Raw genomic sequence first — 13,329 nt, 5'->3', positions numbered from 1 at the left:
CCATTACCATTGTCATCACAATCCTACATGAACCTTGGGATCACATTGCTTCATGCCCTTGTCATCACAATGCTCCATGATCCTTGAAATCAAAATGATCCATGACCTCTATCATCGCAATTCTCCAAACCCTTGTGATTACAATGTTCGATAACACTTGTCATCACAAGGCTCCATGATGCCTGTCATCACAATACTCCATGACCTTTTCATCACAATGTTCCATGACCTTTGTCATCACAATTCTCAATACACTTGTCATCACAATGCTCCCTGACTCTTGTCGTCAGAATGATCATTTAACCCTGTCAAGAAAAGTCTCCTTGCTGTTTTCATCACAATGCCCCATGCCATTTTCCTCACAATAATCCATGCCATTGTCATCAAAATACTCCACAAGCTTGTCATCCAAATGCTCCATGACCCATGTCATCACAATTCTCCATGCACTATTTAGAAAAATACTCCCAGACCCTTGTCATCACAATGCTCCATGCCATTGTCATCACAATGCTCCATTACCTTTGTCATCAGAATCCTCCATGACACTTGGCATCACAATGCTCCATGGCATTGTCATCACAATGGGCCATTACATATGTCATCACAATGCTCCCTGACACCAGTCTTCACAATACTGCCTGACCTGGTCTTCACAATGCTCCATGCCCTTGTCATCAAAATGCGCCATTCCAACTGTCATTGCAATAATCTATGAAACTTATTAGACCAATGTTCCATGCCCTTGTCATCACAATGCTCCATGCCCTTGTTATCACAATGCTCCGTGATTCCAGTCATCAAAATGCTTCATGACCTTTGCAATCACAGTGGTCCATGCCCTCATCATCAACAGTCTCTGTGATCTTTTTAACCTAAATGCTCCATGAAATTTTCATCACAATGCTCTTTGACCTTTGTCATTACAATATTCTATGCCTTTCTCAGCACAATGCTCCATGACCGTTGTCATCACAATGCTCCATGCGCTTGTCAGCACAGTGCTCCACAATCTTGTCATCACAGGGCTCCATTAACATTGTCATCACAATGCTCCATGCGCATCTCATCAATATGCTCTCTCACCACTGATATCACAACGTTACATCACTATTCATTACAATACTCCCTCACCCCTGTCATCACAATGCTCCATGCCTTTGTCAGCAAAATGCTACATGACCTTTTCATTACAATGTTCTATACGCTTGTCATCACAATACTCCATTACCATTGTCATCACAATCCTCCATGAACCTTGGGATCACATTGTTTCATGCCCTTGTCATCACAATGCTCCATGCTCCTTGAAATCAAAATGATCCATGACCTCTGTCATCACAATGCTCCATACACTTGTGATCAGAATGTTCCAAAACACTTGTCATCACAACACTCCATGATGCCTGTCATCACAATACCCCATGCCCTTTTCATCACAAGGCTACATGACGTTTGTCATCACAATTCTAAATACACTTGTCATCACAATGCTCCGTGACACTTGTCGTCAGAATGCTCCTTGAAACCTGTCACGAAAAGGCTCCATGCCTTTTTCATCATAATGCCCCATGCCGTTTTCATCACAATGCTCCATGCCGTTGTCATCAAAATACTCCACAACCTTGTCATCAGAATGCTCCATGACCTTTGTCATCACAATTCTCCATGCACTTTTCAGCACAATGCTCCCTGACACTTGTCATCACAATCCTCTAAGCCATTTTCATCACAATGCTGCATTACCTTTGTCATCAGAATCCTCCATGACACTTGGCATCACAATGCTCCATGCCATTGTCACCACAATGGGCTATTACATAAGTCATCACAATGCTCCCTGACACAAGTCTTCACAATACTGCATGACCTGGTCTTCACAATGCTCCATGCCCTTGTCATCACAATGCGCCATTCCAACTGTCATTGCAATAATCCATGAAACTTATTAGACCAATGCTCCATGCCCTTTTCATCACAATGTTCCATGCCCTATTTATCACAATGCTCCATGACCCATAACATCACAATGCTCCTTGAGTCCTGTCATCACAATGCTTCATAACCTTTGTCATCACAATGGTCCATGCCCTTGTCATCAACAGTCTCTGTGACCTTTTTAACCTCAAGGCTCCATGAAATTTTCATCACCATGCTCTTTGACCCTTGTCATCACAATACTCTCTGCCTTTCTCAGCACAATGCTCCATGACTGTTGTCATCACAATGCTCCATGCGCTTCTCAGCAAAATGCTCCATGACACATGTCATCACAGTGCACCATGCGCTTGCCATCACAGTGCTCCACAATCTTGTCATCACAATGCTCCATTAACATTGTCATCACAATGCTCCATGCACTTCTCATCAATATGCTCTCTCACCACTGATATCACAATGTTACATCTCTATTCATCGCAATACTCCCCCACCCCTGTCATCACAATGTTCCATGACTCCTGTCATCACAATGCTACATGCACTTATCATCACAATGTTCGATGACCTATGACATCACAATGTTCCATAAGCCCTGTCGTCAAAATGCTCCATGCCCCTTTTCATCAAAATGCTCCATGTCCCCTGACATCACAATGCTCCATAGCCCTTGTCATTACAGTGCTCCATGACGATCGTCATCACAATTATCCATGGTCTTCTCATCACAATGCTCCACGGTCTTGCCATCACAATGCTCCATGCTTTGGTCATCACAGTGCTCCATGTCCATTGTCATCACAATTCTCCACGTCCTTGTCATCACAATGCTCCATGACAGTTCTCATCACAGTGCTCCATATCCCTTGTCATCACAATTCTCCATGCACATGTCATCGCAATGCCCCATGACCCCTGTCATAGCAAGCTCCATTCCTGTGTCACCAAATTGCTTCACGAACTTTTCATCAAAATTCTCAATGGCCGTTGTCATCACAATGCTCCTTGACCCTTGTCATCACCATGCTCCAAGCCCTTGTCATCACAATGCTCCATTACCTTTGTCATCACAATCCTCCAAATCACTTGACATCACAATGCTCCATACCATTTTCATCACAATGGAACATGAAATATGTCATCACAATGCCCCCTGACACCTGTCTTCACAATACTCCATGCCCTTGTCATCACAATGTGCCATGCCCACAGTCAACACAATTATCCATGAAACTTCTCAGACCAATGCTCCATGCCCCTGTCATCACAATGCTCCATTCCCTTGTCATCACAATGCTCCATGACACCAGTTCTCACAATGCTCCATGACTCCAGTCATCACAAGGCTTCATGACCTCTGTCATCACAATGATCCATGCCCTCATCATCACAAGGCTCTGTGAACTTTGTCACCACAATGCACCATGAACTTTTCATCACAATGCTCCGTGACACATGTTATCACAATGCTCTGTCCCTTTGTCACCTCAATGCTCCATGACCCTTGTCATCACAATCTTCCATGCGCTTGTCAGCACAGTGCTCCATGACCCATGTCATCACAATGCTCCATAAAACTTGTCATCACAATGCTCCTTGCACGTCTTATCAAAATGCTCTCTCACCACTGATATCAAAATGTTCCCTCACTAGTCATCACAATACACCCACTCCCCTGTCATCACAATGGTCCATAACCCCTGTCATGAAAATGTTCCATGACCCCTGACATCAAAATGATCCATAACACCTGTCATCAAAATGTTCCTTGACCATTTTCATCAAATTGCTCCATGACCCTGTCATCACAATGCTCCCTGCCCTCCTCATCACAATGCAAAACGCCCTTGTCATCAAAATGCTCCATGACTTTGTCATCACAAAGAACCATGACCCTTGGCATCACAATGCTCCATGTCATTGTCATCACAATGCGCCATGATCGCTCTCATCACATTGCTCCATGCCATTGTCGTCACAAAGCTCCATGACGCATGTCATCAGAATGCTCCATGGCCTTCTCAGCACAGTGCTCCATGCCCTTGACATCACAATGCTCCATTACACCTGTCATCACAAAGCTCCATGACCCCTGTAATCACAATGCTCCATGCCCCTTTTCATCTCAATGCCCCATGAACCCTGTCATCAAAATGCACCATGCCCACCATCATAATGCTTCATGCTATTGTCATCACAATGAAATCATAATGCTCCATGACCTCTCTCATCACAATGCTCCAAATCCTAGTGATCAAAATGTTCCATAACACTTATCATCACAACGCCCCATGACGCTCGTCATCACAATTATCCATGGTCTTCTCATCACAATGCTCCATGACTTTTGTCACCACAATGCTCAATACCCTTGTCATCACAATGCTCCCTGACACTTGTCGTCAGTATGCTCCTTGAACTATGTGATGAGAAGGTTCCATGGCCTTCTCATCCCAATGCTCCATGCCCTTGTCATCACAGTGCTCCACAACCCCTGTAATCACAATGATCCATGCCCCTTTTCATCAGAATGTTCCATGAGACATATCATCACAAGGCTCCATGGTCTTCTCATCGCAATGCTCCAGTACCTTGTCATCTCCATGCTCCATGACACCTGTCATCACAATACTCCATGAACATTTTCAGCCCAATGCTCCATGACCTTCTCATCACAATGCTCCATGTACCCTGTCATCACAACGCTCCATGTCCCTTGTCATCACAATACTCCATGAATATTTTCATCCCAATGCTCCATGACCCATGTCATCACAATGATCCATGCCCTTGTCATCCCAATGCTCCATGACCCCTGTATACACAAAGCTCCGTGATGCTTGTCATCACAGAGTTCCATGACACCTGTCATCACAATGCTCCATGCCTTTGTCAGCAAAATGCTACATGACCTTGTCATTACAATGCTCTATGCACTTGTCATCACAATACTCCATTACCATTGTCATCACAATCCTCCATGAACCCTGGGATCACATTGTTTCATGCCCTTGTCATCACAGTGCTCCATGCTCCTTGAAATCAAAATGATCCATGACCTCTGTCATCACAAAGCTCCATGCCCTTGTCATCAAAATGCTCCATGACCCCTGTCATCACAATACTCCATGAATATTTTCAGCCCAATGCTCCATGACTTTCTCATCGCAATGCTCCATGACCAGTATCATCACAATGCTCCATGACCACTGTCATCACAACACTCCATGACACCTGACAACACAATGATCCGGGACTCTTGTCATCACAATGCCCCATTACCTAGTCATCACAATGCTCCATAAACCCTGTCATCACAATACTCCATGAATATATTCAGTCCAAACTCCATGACCCTTGTCATCAAAATGATCCGTGCCCTAGTCATCCCAATGCTCCATGACCTCTGTATTCACAATGCTCTGTGACACTTGTCATCACAGTGCTCCATGACACCTGTCATCACAATGCTCCATGCCTTTGTCAGCAAAATGCTACATGACCTTGTCATGACAATGCTCTATGTGCTTGTCATCACAATACTCCATTACCATTGTCATCACAATCCTACATGAACCTTGGGATCACATTGCTTCATGCCCTTGTCATCACAATGCTCCATGATCCTTGAAATCAAAATGATCCATGACCTCTATCATCGCAATTCTCCAAACCCTTGTGATTACAATGTTCGATAACACTTGTCATCACAAGGCTCCATGATGCCTGTCATCACAATACTCCATGACCATTTCATCACAATGTTCCATGACCTTTGTCATCACAATTCTCAATACACTTGTCATCACAATGCTCCCTGACTCTTGTCGTCAGAATGATCATTTAACCCTGTCAAGAAAAGTCTCCTTGCTGTTTTCATCACAATGCCCCATGCCATTTTCCTCACAATAATCCATGCCATTGTCATCAAAATACTCCACAAGCTTGTCATCCAAATGCTCCATGACCCATGTCATCACAATTCTCCATGCACTATTTAGAAAAATACTCCCAGACCCTTGTCATCACAATGCTCCATGCCATTGTCATCACAATGCTCCATTACCTTTGTCATCAGAATCCTCCATGACACTTGGCATCACAATGCTCCATGGCATTGTCATCACAATGGGCCATTACATATGTCATCACAATGCTCCCTGACACCAGTCTTCACAATACTGCCTGACCTGGTCTTCACAATGCTCCATGCCCTTGTCATCAAAATGCGCCATTCCAACTGTCATTGCAATAATCTATGAAACTTATTAGACCAATGTTCCATGCCCTTGTCATCACAATGCTCCATGCCCTTGTTATCACAATGCTCCGTGATTCCAGTCATCAAAATGCTTCATGACCTTTGCAATCACAGTGGTCCATGCCCTCATCATCAACAGTCTCTGTGATCTTTTTAACCTAAATGCTCCATGAAATTTTCATCACAATGCTCTTTGACCTTTGTCATTACAATATTCTATGCCTTTCTCAGCACAATGCTCCATGACCGTTGTCATCACAATGCTCCATGCGCTTGTCAGCACAGTGCTCCACAATCTTGTCATCACACGGCTCCATTAACATTGTCATCACAATGCTCCATGCGCATCTCATCAATATGCTCTCTCACCACTGATATCACAACGTTACATCACTATTCATTACAATACTCCCTCACCCCTGTCATCACAATGCTCCATGCCTTTGTCAGCAAAATGCTACATGACCTTTTCATTACAATGTTCTATACGCTTGTCATCACAATACTCCATTACCATTGTCATCACAATCCTCCATGAACCTTGGGATCACATTGTTTCATGCCCTTGTCATCACAATGCTCCATGCTCCTTGAAATCAAAATGATCCATGACCTCTGTCATCACAATGCTCCATACACTTGTGATCAGAATGTTCCAAAACACTTGTCATCACAACACTCCATGATGCCTGTCATCACAATACCCCATGCCCTTTTCATCACAAGGCTACATGACGTTTGTCATCACAATTCTAAATACACTTGTCATCACAATGCTCCGTGACACTTGTCGTCAGAATGCTCCTTGAAACCTGTCACGAAAAGGCTCCATGCCTTTTTCATCATAATGCCCCATGCCGTTTTCATCACAATGCTCCATGCCGTTGTCATCAAAATACTCCACAACCTTGTCATCAGAATGCTCCATGACCTTTGTCATCACAATTCTCCATGCACTTTTCAGCACAATGCTCCCTGACACTTGTCATCACAATCCTCTAAGCCATTTTCATCACAATGCTGCATTACCTTTGTCATCAGAATCCTCCATGACACTTGGCATCACAATGCTCCATGCCATTGTCACCACAATGGGCTATTACATAAGACATCACAATGCTCCCTGACACAAGTCTTCACAATACTGCATGACCTGGTCTTCACAATGCTCCATGCCCTTGTCATCACAATGCGCCATTCCAACTGTCATTGCAATAATCCATGAAACTTATTAGACCAATGCTCCATGCCCTTTTCATCACAATGTTCCATGCCCTATTTATCACAATGCTCCATGACCCATAACATCACAATGCTCCTTGAGTCCTGTCATCACAATGCTTCATAACCTTTGTCATCACAATGGTCCATGCCCTTGTCATCAACAGTCTCTGTGACCTTTTTAACCTCAAGGCTCCATGAAATTTTCATCACCATGCTCTTTGACCCTTGTCATCACAATACTCTCTGCCTTTCTCAGCACAATGCTCCATGACTGTTGTCATCACAATGCTCCATGCGCTTCTCAGCAAAATGCTCCATGACACATGTCATCACAGTGCACCATGCGCTTGCCATCACAGTGCTCCACAATCTTGTCATCACAATGCTCCATTAACCTTGTCATCACAATGCTCCATGCACTTCTCATCAATATGCTCTCTCACCACTGATATCACAATGTTACATCTCTATTCATCGCAATACTCCCCCACCCCTGTCATCACAATGTTCCATGACTCCTGTCATCACAATGCTACATGCACTTATCATCACAATGTTCGATGACCTATGACATCACAATGTTCCATAAGCCCTGTCGTCAAAATGCTCCATGCCCCTTTTCATCAAAATGCTCCATGTCCCCTGACATCACAATGCTCCATAGCCCTTGTCATTACAGTGCTCCATGACGATCGTCATCACAATTATCCATGGTCTTCTCATCACAATGCTCCACGGTCTTGCCATCACAATGCTCCATGCTTTGGTCATCACAGTGCTCCATGTCCATTGTCATCACAATTCTCCACGTCCTTGTCATCACAATGCTCCATGACAGTTCTCATCACAGTGCTCCATATCCCTTGTCATCACAATTCTCCATGCACATGTCATCGCAATGCCCCATGACCCCTGTCATAGCAAGCTCCATTCCTGTGTCACCAAATTGCTTCACGAACTTTTCATCAAAATTCTCAATGGCCGTTGTCATCACAATGCTCCTTGACCCTTGTCATCACCATGCTCCAAGCCCTTGTCATCACAATGCTCCATTACCTTTGTCATCACAATCCTCCAAATCACTTGACATCACAATGCTCCATACCATTTTCATCACAATGGAACATGAAATATGTCATCACAATGCCCCCTGACACCTGTCTTCACAATACTCCATGCCCTTGTCATCACAATGTGCCATGCCCACAGTCAACACAATTATCCATGAAACTTCTCAGACCAATGCTCCATGCCCCTGTCATCACAATGCTCCATTCCCTTGTCATCACAATGCTCCATGACACCAGTTCTCACAATGCTCCGTGACTCCAGTCATCACAAGGCTTCATGACCTCTTTCATCACAATGATCCATGCCCTCATCATCACAAGGCTCTGTGAACTTTGTCACCACAATGCACCATGAACTTTTCATCACAATGCTCCGTGACACATGTTATCACAATGCTCTGTCCCTTTGTCACCTCAATGCTCCATGACCCTTGTCATCACAATCTTCCATGCGCTTGTCAGCACAGTGCTCCATGACCCATGTCATCACAATGCTCCATAAACCTTGTCATCACAATGCTCCTTGCACGTCTTATCAAAATGCTCTCTCACCACTGATATCAAAATGTTCCCTCACTAGTCATCACAATACACCCACTCCCCTGTCATCACAATGGTCCATAACCCCTGTCATGAAAATGTTCCATGACCCCTGACATCAAAATGATCCATAACACCTGTCATCAAAATGTTCCTTGACCATTTTCATCAAATTGCTCCATGACCCTGTCATCACAATGCTCCCTGCCCTCCTCATCACAATGCAAAACGCCCTTGTCATCAAAATGCTCCATGACTTTGTCATCACAAAGAACCATGACCCTTGGCATCACAATGCTCCATGTCATTGTCATCACAATGCGCCATGATCGCTCTCATCACATTGCTCCATGCCATTGTCGTCACAAAGCTCCATGACGCATGTCATCAGAATGCTCCATGGCCTTCTCAGCACAGTGCTCCATGCCCTTGACATCACAATGCTCCATTACACCTGTCATCACAAAGCTCCATGACCCCTGTAATCACAATGCTCCATGCCCCTTTTCATCTCAATGCCCCATGAACCCTGTCATCAAAATGCACCATGCCCACCATCATAATGCTTCATGCTATTGTCATCACAATGAAATCATAATGCTCCATGACCTCTCTCATCACAATGCTCCAAATCCTTGTGATCAAAATGTTCCATAACACTTATCATCACAACGCCCCATGACGCTCGTCATCACAATTATCCATGGTCTTCTCATCACAATGCTCCATGACTTTTGTCACCACAATGCTCAATACCCTTGTCATCACAATGCTCCCTGACACTTGTCGTCAGTACGCTCCTTGAACTATGTGATGACAAGGTTCCATGGCCTTCTCATCACAATGCTCCATGCCCTTGTCATCACAGTGCTCCACAACCCCTGTAATCACAATGATCCATGCCCCTTTTCATCAGAATGTTCCATGAGACATATCATCACAAGGCTCCATGGTTTTCGCATCGCAGTGCTCCAGTACCTTGTCATCTCCATGCTCCATGACACCTGTCATCACAATACTCCATGAACATTTTCAGCCCAATGCTCCATGACCTTCTCATCACAATGCTCCATGAACCCTGTCATCACAACGCTCCATATCCCTTGTCATCACAATAATCCATGAATATTTTCATCCCAATGCTCCATGACCCATGTCATCACAATGATCCATGCCCTTGTCATCCCAATGCTCCATGACCCCTGTATTCACAAAGCTCCGTGATGATTGTCATCACAGAGTTCCATGACACCTGTCATCACAATGCTCCATGCCTTTGTCAGCAAAATGCTACATGACCTTGTCATTACAATGCTCTATGCACTTGTCATCAAAATACTCCATTACCATTGTCATCACAATCCTCGATGAACCCTGGGATCACATTGTTTCATGCCCTTGTCATCACAGTGCTCCATGCTCCTTGAAATCAAAATGATCCATGACCTCTGTCATCACAAAGCTCCATGCCCTTGTCATCAAAATGCTCCATGACCCCTGTCATCACAATACTCCATGAATATTTTCAGCCCAATGCTCCATGACTTTCTCATCGCAATGCTCCATGACCAGTATCATCACAATGCTCCATGACCACTGTCATCACAACACTCCATGACACCTGACAACACAATGATCCGGGACTCTTGTCATCACAATGCCCCATTACCTAGTCATCACAATGCTCCATAAACCCTGTCATCACAATACTCCATGAATATATTCAGTCCAAACTCCATGACCCTTGTCATGAAAATGATCCGTGCCCTAGACATCCCAATGCTCCATGACCTCTGTATTCACAATGCTCTGTGACACTTGTCATCACAGTGCTCCATGACACCTGTCATCACAATGCTCCATGCCTTTGTCAGCAAAATGCTACATGACCTTGTCATGACAATGCTCTATGCGCTTGTCATCACAATACTCCATTACCATTGTCATCACAATCCTACATGAACCTTGGGATCACATTGCTTCATGCCCTTGTCATCACAATGCTCCATGATCCTTGAAATCAAAATGATCCATGACCTCTATCATCGCAATTCTCCAAACCCTTGTGATTACAATGTTCGATAACACTTGTCATCACAAGGCTCCATGATGCCTGTCATCACAATACTCCATGACCTTTTCATCACAATGTTCCATGACCTTTGTCATCACAATTCTCAATACACTTGTCATCACAATGCTCCCTGACTCTTGTCGTCAGAATGATCATTTAACCCTGTCAAGAAAAGTCTCCTTGCTGTTTTCATCACAATGCCCCATGCCATTTTCCTCACAATAATCCATGCCATTGTCATCAAAATACTCCACAAGCTTGTCATCCAAATGCTCCATGACCCATGTCATCACAATTCTCCATGCACTATTTAGCACAATACTCCCAGACCCTTGTCATCACAATGCTCCAAGCCATTGTCATCACAATGCTCCATTACCTTTGTCATCAGAATCCTCCATGACACTTGTCATCACAATGCTCCATGGCATTGTCATCACAATGGGCCATTACATATGTCATCACAATGCTCCCTGACACCAGTCTTCACAATACTGCCTGACCTGGTCTTCACAATGCTCCATGCCCTTGTCATCACAATGCGCCATTCCAACTGTCATTGCAATAATCTATGAAACTTATTAGACCAATTTTCCATGCCCTTGTCATCACAATGCTCCATGCCCTTGTTATCACAATGCTCCGTGATTCCAGTCATCAAAATGCTTCATGACCTTTGCAATCACAGTGGTCCATGCCCTCATCATCAACAGTCTCTGTGATCTTTTTAACCTAAATGCTCCATGAAATTTTCATCACAATGCTCTTTGACCTTTGTCATTACAATATTCTATGCCTTTCTCAGCACAATGCTCCATGACCGTTGTCATCACAATGCTCCATGCGCTTGTCAGCACAGTGCTCCACAATCTTGTCATCACAAGGCTCCATTAACATTGTCATCACAATGCTCCATGCACATCTCATCAATATGCTCTCTCACCACTGATATCACAACGTTACATCACTATTCATTACAATACTCCCTCACCCCTGTCATCACAATGTTCCATGACTCCTGTCATCACCATGCTACATGCACTTATCATCACAATGTTCGATGACCTATGACATCACAATGTTCCATAAACCCTGTCATCAAAATACTCCATGACCCTTTTCATCAAAATGCTCCATGTTCCCGGACATCACAATGCTCCATAGCCCTTGTCATTACAGTGCTCCTTGACGCTCGTCATCACAATTATCCATGGTCTTCTCATCACAATGCTCCACGGTCTTGCCATCACAATGCTCCATGCCCTGGTCATCACAAGGCTCATGTCCCTTGTCATCACAATTCTCCACGTCCTTGTCATCACAATGCTCCATGACAGTTCTCATCACAATTTTACATGCATTTGTCATCACAATTCTCCATGCACATGTCATCACAATGCCCCATGACCCCTGTCTTAGCAAGCGCCATGCCTCTGTCATCACAATGCTTCACCACCTTTTCGTCAAAATTCTCAATGGCCGTTGTCATCAAAATGCTCCATGAACCTTGTCATCACAATGCTCCATTACATTTGTCATCACAATCCTCCAAAACACTTGGCATCACAATGCTCCACGCTATTGTCATCACAATGGAACATGAAATATGTCATCACAATGCTCCCTGACACCTGTATTCACAATACTCCATGACCTTGTCATCACAATGTGCCATGCCCACTGTCAACACAATTATCCATGAAACTTCTCATCCCAATGCTCCATGCCCTTGTCATCACAGTGCTCCACAACCCCTGTAATCACAATGATCCATGCCCCTTTTCATCAGAATGTTCTATGAGACATATCATCACAAGGCTCCATGGTCTTCTCATCGCAATGCTCCAGTACCTTGTCATCTCCATGCTCCATGACACCTGTCATCACAATACTCCATGAACATTTTCAGCCCAATGCTCCATGACCTTCTCATCACAATGCTCCATGTACCCTGTCATCACAACGCTCCATGTCCCATGTCATCACAATACTCCATGAATATTTTCATCCCAATGCTCCATGACCCATGTCATCACAATGATCCATGCCCTTGTCATCCCAATGCTCCATGACCCCTGTATTCACAAAGCTCCGTGATGCTTGTCATCACAGAGTTCCATGACACCTGTCATCACAATGCTCCATGCCTTTGTCAGCAAAATGCTACATGACCTTGTCATTACAATGCTCTATGCACTTGTCATCACAATACTCCATTACCA

This window comes from Mesoplodon bidens, assembly GCF_964165515.1.
Source record: "Mesoplodon bidens genome assembly, contig: HAP1_SCAFFOLD_47, whole genome shotgun sequence".
Classification (NCBI taxonomy): Eukaryota; Metazoa; Chordata; class Mammalia; order Artiodactyla; family Ziphiidae; genus Mesoplodon; species Mesoplodon bidens.
Note: the sequence above shows the minus strand (reverse complement) of the source record.